Source organism: Chaetura pelagica, unplaced genomic scaffold (assembly GCF_000747805.2).
Source record: "Chaetura pelagica isolate M959 unplaced genomic scaffold, ChaPel_1.0 scaffold1, whole genome shotgun sequence".
Taxonomy (NCBI): domain Eukaryota; kingdom Metazoa; phylum Chordata; class Aves; order Apodiformes; family Apodidae; genus Chaetura; species Chaetura pelagica.
The window spans coordinates 1,476,632-1,489,879 of record NW_009951948.1 but is presented as its reverse complement, the minus strand read 5'-3'; the positions used below and the strand labels follow the sequence as shown (position 1 = coordinate 1,489,879).

General features: G+C 40.2%; 1 protein-coding gene across 1 annotated transcript in view; it reads right to left on the bottom strand.

Annotated features, from left to right (window-relative positions):
• Positions 1-13,248, bottom strand: part of NSMCE2 (non-SMC element 2, MMS21 homolog (S. cerevisiae)) — a 131,677-nt gene that overhangs the window by 102,692 nt on the left and 15,737 nt on the right. The gene's annotated exons all lie outside the window — the stretch shown is intronic.

The window sequence follows — 13,248 nt, the reverse complement described above, 5'->3', positions numbered from 1 at the left end:
TTCCTGCTAATTTCACTCCTTTTGCCTCTAACTATGCCTCTGCTTTTCCATTCCAAGCCTCTGCTTTCCCATTCTAAGGTGGCTGCTTTGCTGGATAAGGACTCTTGGTAGATGCTACAGGGCTGAGCAGGCACAGCTGTATCTCCTGAGACAGATGCATGTACCTCACCAAACACTGCCAACTGCAGGACAGCCAGCCATGAGCCCCTAACCCATTTAGGAAATTAGGACCTTAGGAAACGTAAGTTTCTACTTCTCCTATTCCCATCTATTCCTACCCTACAGTTTACAGGTATAGAGAAAACAGCTGGAAGCAGGTGGAAGCCATGAGAGCCCCAAAACCGGTGGTGCAGCATTAAGGGCTGTCATTTCATGCAGAATAAGTAGCCAATCTGTGCTGTTATTTTTAGGAAGAAAATTGTGGTACAGCTTTTTAAATTACTTTTTTTTGTACACGCAGAATAAGTAGCCAATCTGTGCTGTTATTTTTAGGAAGAAAATTGTGGTAAAGCTTTTTAAATCACTTTTTTGTGAAGAAAGGAAAATGCCTTCTGGCAAGCTAGTGCACTTCCTAAGTTGCTAACTACATTAGTATTTTACAGCACAAAAATCTGTTTCCACAAAAAGCTAACCTAAAGCATTGTGTAAGGCTGTCTTAGCTTGAGACCAAAACCTGAAACTGTTGCTGAAACACATCACTCAGGGATAGGAACTCCATACCATATAGAACAGCGATGCATCCAGAAGACAGAAGGAAAAGGACTAAGATATATTTACACAGAGAAGTTACATAATAAGCCATACTGTTTTGTGAACATGGCAATTACAGTCATGATGTTTCCCTTAATTATATACAGGCTTGGTGTGTATGCATTTTTAATTAAGTAGATGAATGGATATTGCAGACAGAATCTTGCTCTGAATGAGCAGCAGTTCCCTCTTCCCTTTCCTTTCCCTCCCACCCAATTTCCATATCCTATCTGGTAGCTACGATCATGCTCTTTTTCCTTCCTGCTAAGAAGCATATGAAGTGCCTCCTTCAAGGCTGACACAAATGGCACTCCATGAATCACAGGAAAGGTTTGTGAAGCAAGTTAACTGTCATTCTCCTCCCATGGCCAAAATGAATCATATCCACGACATAAAGAAACTACAGTAGCCTAAATCTTTTCTTCTTAGGGGAACAGAAGTGCATTGTTAAACACCAAGAGCTGTATTGCCACCATCTCTATTAAAATTTAAAAAAGCTTTAGGTAAAGAATAACAAGATACATTAAAATAAAGCTCAAACAAGAAGGTGAAAAACAGCTCAGGCAAGAGGGACATTATCTGTAACTACATCCTGCCCTACATTCTTCACATCCAAAACGTTCCACCCAGCCACCAGCCTGTTTTAAGCCTCAGGGGTGTTCACTGATGTTTCCCTGTTGCTGTTCTTTTATGCACATGAAGTATGCTATATATATAGGGAAATAACTTAATTTGTCACCAACACATCATCATAGCCTGCCCTTGAAGGCATTATGGACATGAAGACAGATCTGAAAGACCATAGGCAGGTCAGTTCTTGCCCATCCCCTATTTCTGCTCTTTGACATATACGAGAGTCCATTTTCTACCTGCAATTCAATCCATAGTCCAAGATGCTGAGAGCTAAGAGGAAATCTCCCATGTTGGTCCCAGTCACTCAACTCCCCAACCCCTAAGCAAGATTTAAAAGAAAATTTACATTACAGGCTATTCTATTTGCCTTTAAAAAACTTGTTGTCCCACATGACATTGCAATAACCTGTTGTGCATGACTCCTCTGCTCCCACCACACACTCCCTGCCCCTGATAAGCTATCAGCACTGCTGCTCCTCCCTAGAAAGGAGCAGATGCAGGGCAGAGCTTGGGTAACGCATTATGAGAAGCTGTGGGTGCCTGCATGAAGATGCACAGTTTTACAGCTCACCGAGGAAGGGATCCCAGCACCTTCAACACACTCCATCATAGACTTAACAGAACATACCAGCTGACCTGATCTTACTAAGGAACAAGAAATTAGAGAAGAAAGTCTTATGTCCTCCCGCCACCATCTTAGAACCCACTCTCCCAAATCCCACCAATCCATTAGTTGAACAGCACTATAGTATCATGAAGAATCAAAATTGAGTAATTCAGGTTTTTGAAAGATTCAAAAGGCATCGTCCGTTATCTACTCTGCAAGCCCTGTTGCTACTTCTATTTCAGCTGTGACGAAAACAGGAGACAACCATAGTAAAGAGGCTCAGGGCACTGTTTCTTCCAGTACAGTCCAACCACATTACCTGCTGAATACCCTCCAACCAGACTCCAGCTACAGAGCCAGCTAACTCTCCGAGGTACTCAAACCTTCTACTCTGCAGGCCAAGAATGTAGCTCAACACCAAAATCAAATGCTTTGCAAGTGCTGGATCACTGCCTTTCTGTTATCTAATCAAAATTTATCCTAATCTTCTTTCTAATTCATATCTAAGGAATGCATTCCAAAGTGTCTGCATAGGCCTTTAGCTACTGCCACAAAATACCATTGAGGCTGCACACTGTAGTTGAGTCTCCTTGTTATCTAGGCTAAATATGTTGAGTTTAGTAAGCATTTCTTCACAAGCCCTTACCCTCACACCCCAGAGATTATACATTTTGCAATATTACATCTTTTATTCACAGAAAGCCAAGTTCAAGGCCATAATTGTCATTTTCAAAGGCCCATGTGCATCATGTTAAAATTAGCTGCCTGAATTTGCACACTTCGTGATAGCAAATTCCAGCACGCATAACTTCATGACTTCTTTTTATAATGGAAACATGGACATTATCTGAAAAGTCTCCCTAAATATTAAATAACAAAATTACATAGAGAAAGTGGCAAGGGTTCAATTTCTCATTTCTAATAGGAGATCAAACTGATCATGCTCAGGTGCCTTACTCCTGATTCAAACTGTAGTCAGTCAGGGCTGCCTTACGTATCATGAACCCCACAATGTGAAAACAGGAGTTGCAGCGATAGGACAGAGCCAAGTCAGAGTTTGTTTAATAGTTTCTGTATTAACACTTACCTAAAACACCACCCATTTATCCAAAACTTGAATTTCCTTCTAACATCTGAGTTCATATTTATGTCAGCTCCCTGTACACATGCACAAGTTAGAAAATTTTCTAAAGATTTTTCATTACTACCTCTTTTTCTCTGTAGAAGTGACAACATTGCTGTTTGCTTATGTAGGGTATTACAGCTGTCTTGCTACCCATCCACAGCACCTCAAATAAACATTCACTTTCACCACAGACTATCTCAAGCACACAATAGGCTGGAATACCATGTAATTACAGGCATTCCCTAAGCTGAAAAATGTAACAGTACTTAACATAAATGCTTAAGCACAGACATGGATTAACATAAATATATACATATACTCTCATATTGTTATAATAATAGCTAACAAAAGTCAAACTTCCAATTTAAAGAAAACAGGACATTCTCAGCTCTACTTCTTGCACTATAGATTAGATTGCTCTGAATTTCAAAGCTACACAGTGTTTTTTCTGCCAGGCTCTCACAACATTCAAAGCAGAAGAGGAATGGTATGCCATTGCCCACAAATTTTGACAGTAGGTTTCAGATTTTAAAACACACATAACACAAACATCTGTCACTTGAGCCCACAGCAACAGCAGTAGTAGGCAGTTGTCTTCATATGCACCAGCAGCAAATAAAATACACACTTTGTCAGCTCGTTTCAAGTTATTGCTGACAGCAGAGGAACAGAAGCTCCCAGACTCCTTGATTTAATTCCATCTTCTGGAGAATGTACATTATCTAATCAGGATACAGCTAAGCACTTTTTCTGCTTTTAGCAAGTACTTAATTTTCAAAACCAAAAGTGCCAAGATACCCTCTGTGCCCCCAGTTTTGCTCTACTCATAACTGTTGGTACTTCCAGTTGGACATCTGGAAAAAAAAAAAAATCAACCAACCCACACTCTTTAAAAAATAGATTCACAAAACACTTGGAGAAGACAGTAGCAAGATATCCCTCTACTGTCTAGATACTCAGTTGTGACAGGATACAGACCTATGCAGGAGACCACAGTTTTATTTCCCTTCTCTGTCTAGATATACTTGAACTCTGCCACGCTCCTCCAGGCCATACAAACCAAAAGACAGATTGCTTCTGCAGCAAAGAAGGTGCATCTTCACTTTTCCTCCTGTAGATATATGGACAGCTCCTCAGAAAACTCTCACCAAAGATTTCTTTTGAAATCTCATCTCACTGACTTGTAGTATATTTTATCTATTAGGCTGCAAAAAGAGCAGAATGCTAGTACAGAGCATTCACAACTAAAAGAGATCAGAAGCAATAAAAAGGAACAGCAAAAGACAGGAGGAAAACAATTTGATCTCCTCATACTAAAACCTGATAAACTATTGAAAGTGGAATAGTAAAAAATATCCATGGAGCCTTTTGAATAGGGACCCAACCTCTGAAACTCATAAGAGAAGAAAAATTGCTGCTGCTGAGAGAGCCAACATTCATAAAGGGAATGTTACAGGTGGAGTAAAAGGGAACTTGGGACTGTAATTACAATATTTCCCTCCATGTAACAGTCAGAAGCTACTTACTGCTGAAGCAGGTCCTAAAGAAACCTCCAATTCCTCAGGAAATGCCTTAAGTGGGCTGTAAAGCACTTTGAGCTGGATTTCCCTCACTGACCCCTAATGAAGCTGTTTTGCCTGCACAGGAAGCTTTCTAGACACGGACTGAGAGACCAGAGCAAGTGTGCATGATTTTATAGACCAATCCCTTCACCTAGATATCAGCATTCCAGTGAAAAATAGGTATGTCTTACAAAATTAAATTACACCAGTGAAAGAAAGAGCAACCTACTGGAGTACATGGCCCTGCTTAAGCATAGGGGTTAGACAAGATGATCTCCAACCTCAATCATTCTGTGATTCTGTGATATTCCTCAATGTCCAGTAATTTTGTCTTTAAACCATTCTTCTGGAAGATGAGTTCATGTCTTCTCAAACAAAGAAGGAAGCTGAATCTGAGTTTCCTATATTCTATCCAAGAAAAAATCCGAGTAGAGGAATAAAAGTGAGAGGAGTGTGGGAGACAGGACTACCAGAACTTCTAAAGGAAAGACCAGAAGAGAACATTACTAGTTGTCTGTGCCCCCAGTCACACCAGAACTATCACTTGTGAATGAGCTCTAAAGTTTTCTCTTATTTTTTAACCAGCTTCCATTTGGAAATTGCCAATCAAATACCAATACTTTGATTCAGGTCACACATTTTGCTGTGCCTGAGTAAAGTCTTCTGAGGTTGTCATTTGGAAAGGAAAGGGCGGTTCTCTTCAGTCTGCATTTAAACATTTGTTTTATTCAGCAAGTAACTGAAAAAAAATAATCTTATTTCAACAGAAACAGTTTTTTTTTTTTTAAGTAAATGGGCCAAGAGTGTGTCTGCTAGACTTAAAACTAAACCTGATGAAAAAAAGAACCAACCAAACACCAAGTGTGAGAAGCCATTTCCCTGTAGGCTATCACAGTATGAAATGGGAAGGGAAAAAATTCAGTGACCCAGGTATATTATATTGTAGAGAGAGTCAGAATTTCAACAGAAACAGACCAGGTAGGGTCTGAATGCCCAGTTTGAAACACCTCAAAGGGCCAGCATTTCCAGCAAGTGGGTGTTGCACACATTCTGAAAACAGTCATCTCAGAGTGGGCACAGAGAAGCTGAGGCACCTAGGATTACTAACCACTTTGAAAATAACTTACTATATTATTCTATAATAAAGTAATCATGAAACCTTTGCTCAACATGAAACTCCCTTAAATTCCACTGCCAGCAGAAGTAGGCCAACAGTGCTTTTGAAAGCAACTTCCTTACAGTACTTTTGTTTTCAAAACTACCAGGAGAAGGCTAAAAGTCATAATGGTCCCAGTTTAGACTTGAGAGCAGTAACAAAGATCTATCTTCCCAGAAATTTCTGTCACAGTATCCAAACAGACTGCAAGGTAAAGATGGACAATACCTCCTATTGATACTGTGGTAATAACTAAAGAAATAAACTGGTTTCTCAGAGAGTTTGATTTAGCAAAACAACAAGTGTGGACATGCTTTGCTCTATAAAATACAAAGCAAACTATTCTCAAACACAAATAGTTTAATTTAGTCAGGTTTAATTTAGGCTGAGGCTCACAAATAATAAAAAGACATCTGCTAATCTCATACAGGTAAACAGTTGGCTGTGGAACAGAAAAAGAAAAAAAGTCTTATGTCTACATATTTCTTGCTACTCTGACCTATATGTTTGGTTGCACAAAAACAGTATGAAGCCATGAAGACAGGTAGTACGTACACACTGCCAAATAAAAATGGAGGTTTGCTTGACTAAATATTAAGGCCCATACAATTCCCAAGCTATTTCCCTCCCTTCAGACAAAAGAGAAAAGCAATTGACCAACACCTCTCTTATTCTGATTAAATACCAAGGTCATGGTGAGGTTAATCTTTATTTTACCAGTTAACACCTACTTAATTTGCAGAAAGATCAACTTAAAGTGAACAAAGACAGTACAACTAGTAAGCAGGAGCACTGAAAGGAGGATAAAGCATTTACAGTTTTGAGAAGAAACTCAAGGTCTCCTTTGTCGTAATTCTGTACCGGCTTCCTTGACAAACCTGATCATATTCTATGATGAAGTAACCCTACGACACAGGGTGAGAGGTGGATGTCATCTACCTGGACTTCTCCAAGGCTTTTTATATCATCCCCCACAGCCTCCTCCTGGAGAAACTGACTCCTTACAGCCTTGACATGGGGTCTGTGCAGTGGGTGAGGAACTGGCTGACAAACCATACCCAGAGGGCCACAGTAAATACGTCCTCCTTGAACTGGCAACCAGTCACAAGAGGGTCCCCCAGGGATCCATACTGGGCCCAAGGCTGTTGAACATCTTCATAAGTGACCTGGATGTTGGGATCAAGAGGACCCTGATGAAGTTTGCTGACAAGACCAAGATGAGTGGAGATGCTGACACTCTAGAAGGGACAGCCACCCTCCAGACTGGAGGAGTGGGCTAGCAGGAACCTCATGCAGTTCAACAGGGAGATGCGTAAGGTCTTGCACCTGGGAACACATAATCCAGGAATGCAGTTCAGACTGGGAACCACCTGGCTGGAGAGCAGCCTGTGGAAAGGGATCTGGGGGCTTGGTGGACATAAGTGAACAGTGAGCTGCAGGGCAAAGAAAGCCAACAGGATGCTGGGCTGCATCAACAAGGGCATCACCAGATCAAGAAGTCATCATCCAGCTCTACTCAGTGCTTGTCAGACCCCACCTGGAGTGTTGTGTTCAGTTTTGGTCCCTGCTCTACAAAAACGATGGGACAGGCTGGAGAGGGTCCAGAGAAGGGCCACAAGGATGATCAGAAGACTGGAGGACCTGCCATGTGAGGAGAGGCTGAGAAAACTGGGTTTGTTCAGCCTTGAGAAGAAAAGGCTTAGGGGAGACCTTATCACCATGTTCCAGTATTTAAAGGGTGGCTACCAAGAAGATGGAGACTCCCTATTTACAAGGAGTTACATGGAAAAGAAGAGGGGTAATGGGCACAAGTTGCTCCTGGGGAGATTCCGATTGGACACAAGAGGTAAATTTTTCACCATGATGTCAAACATTGGAATAGTCTCCCAGGGGAAGTGGTAGATTCCCCCACATTGGACAGTTTTAAGTCTCAGCTTGACAGGGTGCTGAGCCATCTCATATAAACTATAGCATTACCTAGAAAGATTGGACCTGATGATCCTTGAGGTCACTTCCAACCTGGCATTCTATGATTCCCACATTATGGTGATATTCATGCAGATATCCATCTACTGTGCTCTGTTTAACAAATGAGTAAATCTGCATTCCCTAACACTACCTAGAACCACAGGCCCAAGAAGAACAGAAACACAAGTCATTAGGTTGACAGAAGAGCAGCAAGAAAAAACACCAAGGCTGAGGTTCATGTATGTTTTCTTTGGCAACAAAGGGCATTTAATAGGTTTCCTCAGGCACTCCTGCTTGCTTTTCCTCTATCTTTCTCCTCTGCTGCTCCTCTCCTAGGATAGTATGACTTTTCACAAGGTTATACTAGAAATTGGATTAAGAAAACAATCTAAGCCAAAAATATCATTCCCTCCTCCAAAACCAAGCCCCAAATAACCCCAAACCCATGGTATTCCAGTGATTCAATCTGAAGTGCAGATACACAACAGTTATAGTAGCACAACTAAAGGGTGGCAAAATGTAGTAGCCTGGAGCTGGGAGGGAAATATCTTCCTAAACCAAATTGTTTGCCAAGAAAAAGGCAGAGGAACCAGACCTGTGTTTTCTAAGCAAGTAAAAGGCATATGCTATTTTCACACAGAAATACATCAAATATCTCATAAAATAAGTAACAAAACCCTCTCTAATTTCCTAAATAGAATAACAGAATAGATTCATTAAGGTTGGAAGGGACACTAAAGATCAAGTCCCAACCCCCCTGCCATAAGCAGTGAATCCCACCACTAGACCAGGTTGCACAAAACATCCAACCTGGCCTTAAAAACCTCCAGGGATGAGGCATCACCAACCTCCTTGGGCAACCCATTCCAGTTCCTCACCACCCTTATAGTGAATAATTTCTTCCTAATATCCAATGTAAATCTCCCCTCTCTCAGTTTAAAACCATTACCCCTTGTCCTATCACTATTTTCTCTGATGAAAAGCCCCTCCCCAGCTTTCCTGTAGCCCCTTTCAAGTACTGGTAGGAGCTATAACATCTCTCTTGAGCCTCCTCTTCTCCAGGCTGAACAGCCCCAGCCTGTCTTCACGGCAGAGGTGCTCCAGGCCTTTGATCATCTTGGTGGCCCTTCTCTGGACCCTCTCCAACAGGTCCATATCCCTTATGTGCTATATATATATATATAAACACATAAAGATCTATATATCTTGATAGATAGATAGATAGATAGATAGATAGATAGATAGATAGATAGACAGACAGACAGATATCACTGTCTTCTTAGTTGATTTCTACATATGATGAAATTAAGGCTGAAAACTACATTTTCTAATAATTTTAATGGGAAAGGATTTTCCTATGACTAACAAGCTTCTTGCCCGTGGAGGCAGGGGCATGCCTACACCACACAATGTTGCATGCTTCAGGGCCCTGAGCTGCTGCTGACCTTGCCTTCATCACAACAAGAGATGGAAGGGCTGGGAATATTTAAAAACAAGGAGTCTGCAGCTGCTGTCCTCCTTCTACCCACTTTCTTCTCTCAGAATGTAATATGATAACATTAGAACTTGGGCAAAAATTTTATTGAAGTATTTTCCCTCACAAGAAACAGTGAAATATTTGTTAAGGTGTTGTAATTGCTGTTCTTTGATCTCTTAAAGCACTTTCTGAAACAGCTCTTTCAAAGTAAGTGTTTTATTTTAAGACTTATAATGAGCATTTACAGTTTCCACAGAAAGTTCACAGGCTGCTTTATCATTTCCACTGGAAAGAAATACCAGCAAAATCACTTTTTAATTTTTTTTTTATTATTCCAATAGATTCATTTCCACGTTCTAATAAAATGTTTTTAGAAGTATAATTTCTTCTGTTTTACACAAGATCTCTACTTGCATATTTTGAATTCTACAGAAATAATCCACCCCTTTTTTTGTTTATAAGTCAACAGTGTTAATGCTTTCTCTTGCCAATAACTAGTTCTTCTTTTAAAGTGCATTGAGAGGTGGAGAATAAATATTTTAGTGTGAAGTGCAGGTCTGTCTCTAATAAAAGGCATGATTGTTATCATCAGCAGTTGTGGGAAACTGTTCTTTTCTTCCCCACATAAGTAAACAATACCATTAGGTTTTCTACAAAAAAACTTAGCTTGTCTTAATGAACCTATTATACTTCTCATCTCAAAGAAGCCTATTCAAAGTGAACCTTCATTAAACTAAATGCAGTAGTTACTTAGAATTTTCTCCATTTGGGGGAAACAGGAAATGAGTTGGAAAAACATTTCAGTAAAAAAAAATCAGTGAAGATAGCAAAATAAACCCTTTTCACTCAAGACCCTAAAAATTCTCAGAAATTTTACTTCTCTGTCTAGATTTGGAGGCAGTGCAGCTCACAGACCAAGCTAACAGGCCCTCAGAGCTTATTTAATTAGGTATAAGGTTTCAGTAAATGCAACTATCGTAGTTCTGGGCTCAAGCCACCATACTATCAGAGCCTGGTGCAGATAGATCTGATTCAAAATCTAATTGCACAGACTAAACTTCCTGTATGTGGCACCACAGGAAACAGGAATCCTCATCAGTGGCCTGGCCAGCAAACAGGGCCATGAGGCAGAGCAGAAGCACAGGAGAGCTGCCTGGCCCAGTGACCAAGAGGGCAGTTTCAGCGCAGGGGCAGCCTTGCTCTCGGTCCCTCGGCACATCCTCCCATGGTATTTCACAGGTGTCAGTACCAGTGCTTGTGCGTGATCTGCTCAACAAACTGGTCTCACTAAAACTGAGACCACTGTTCTTCCTAAAGCAAGCAAAGCCTGGTTACCAGACTGCAGCGTGCATGAGCTTCAGTACAAGTTAAAGCAGTAGAACACGCGTCAAACAGGAAGGTAGGACCAAGACAATCTTTTACTTCAGGACAATCCAACACCAACTTATTTCGACTCAATTCAGTGGTCAGTTATATTGCCCCACAAGAAGAATGCAGAACCCAAACTAAGCTTCCATAATTGACAGCAACAGCTTCATGCAGACATAAACAAGCACATTTCTAGCACTAAAATTGTAACATTACTGACTAGTCCAGTTTTATTATCAGCTTTTTAGACAAACATGGCTGGCAGGCAACTCCATGTTCTACACACTGTGGACAAAGTAGTGACCTATCTTATAACAGAGTTCACACTGGTTCACATACATAAAGGAAAAAAAATAATCAGATTAATAATATACAGCCAACAATGGAAAGTTTGGGTTTTTAAATCAGAAACACTGAGCTGTAAGATTATCAGAATGGGAAGTTTAGTAGAAATACTAAACTATACTGATACTACTATCATCCCTAAAGTGAATTCTGTGTTGAAAATGTAGATATCCCATATGTTTTGGGTATTTTCTTGTTTCTGCTAAAGAGAGCTAACAGTCAGAACACAACCATGGTTAAAATAAAGGAATCTAGACAACCAATGTCTCATGCAAGCAAAGGTCACGTGGTGTTCCCCACACAAAACATCCAATTCAGCACGAATCACACATTGATTTGGTACTTGAAGTGCAAACCATGCAGCAATACTAGAGCAAGGGCTTTCAGAGCCCATAATTCCTCAATATGACCAAAACCACCAAAAACCCAACACAAAAGAACAACCCACAACCAAATCCTCTTACACAGACAAGGCAAAGACTGGACACAAATGGCAAGGATAATGAAAACCAGCAATTCATTCTGCCTCTAGCAGGCTTCCTTTGCATAAAACCTCTCTGTGAATTGGCAGATCTCCCCTTTTTGGCATGAATTCCTGGTATGTGGCATTCATTCTGTTGCTTGCATACTGGTAAGGGACAGAGCTAAATCCTTCTGTTGCTCATTTCACTTCCCACAAACTTACACAAAAATTTTCCTATGAGGAGCTGCTACTTGTTACCATGTGGAAAATGCACATCTCAGTGCAAAAATGGGCAAAACAATTCTGTATTGCCTCGGTGTCTCACACATGCACAAATATTTATGATTATGAGAGGAAAGAGGAATTTGTTTGATGGCTTACAGTACACCACAGATGATGGTCTCTCAGCATGTGTTTTAGATAACCCTGTTATCTTTGTCCATAGTAGGAAAATAGCTCTGTGAGGGCCTCATGGCATTTAAAGGAGCAGTTTTGAAAAAACAAAAATATAAATTGAAACCAAGTGTGGAAATAACTAGATAGGAAGAAGTAGAAGGCTCTCTCTGTTCAGTACTTAAGCAGAGCTGGTAAACTATCACATGGCTATCAGGCATTGTGTTATTAAAACAAATTAAATCCAGAACTGTCTAACTAAACTTCAGATTTGTGTAGCTGAAACGTAATAGCTGAGAGAATGTTCTCCTTTTTTCGCTTCTGAATTTTGTTCAGTTTCAAATCTGGTTTTCTGTAAAAGAGACTGGACCAAATCTGTGCACCAAAGTATGTTCAGTGAAGAGAAGCCTTGATTATCTTGAGACATCAGGACAGACTACACACCACCAATAAAGCATTAATCTAAAAATACTGATGAAATACAGAATTTGAATGACTGGTGGCTTATCTAATTCACTCAAAATCAGCTGTGAATTAATCCACACCCACAAGTAATTTTTTTTTTTTTTAATTTTAAAAAAAGTCCTGTGAAAATGTCACATTAATCTATCCATACAGCAAAAAGTCTACTCACCCACTGCTTACTAAGATGATTAGTAAGGAAATCACAAGTTAAACTTTATTCATCTGCTGAAGAAAAACAGGAAAGAGTTTGCAAGGTTGATTTAACTCAGAAGATATTATTGTCACTTGACATTTACATGCAATGTATAATTCCATTCCCACTTACAGTCTGGGGAAAGCCTGTTAAAATACTTCCTTAATGTGTGAACACTTCTTTGAATTGTGCTCTTTTCATCTGTCACCTTCTCCTTAAGCCAGCTGGCTCCTTTTGTTAAGTCTTTTTTAATAAGAAAGTTCATTATATGTAATTTATGGAGCAGTTTGAGATTGTCAGCTTCTATTGAGTGCTACAGCACATACATGTTTCAGAGCACTCTGCAGCATTTGAGATAATGGCAAATAAGTACAGAGGGTCATGCATACATACCCCGAACAACTCCAGTGTGAGACTAATCAGAAAGACCATTACCTCTCTTCTTGCTTCCAGCCACATGAACCAGTCCTCCTGTGATTTATGTGCCAGACTCCTCTTCCCATTTGAAAAAAAATGAACACCTTTGTGGAATCTACAGAAGCTGGTTACATGAGAAACAGCATTAGGAAGGCATTTAAATACCTTTCATCATGTACAGCATGATCAGTGTATTGTCCTGCTTAATCCTTTTGCTGGGGCTTTCTTATTTCTTACCTCTCCTTCATTACATACTTCTTTACCACTTGCTCCTCTGCCCTCCTCTTCATCCTCAACCAGTTCCCTCATTCCTGCCATTTTTTTT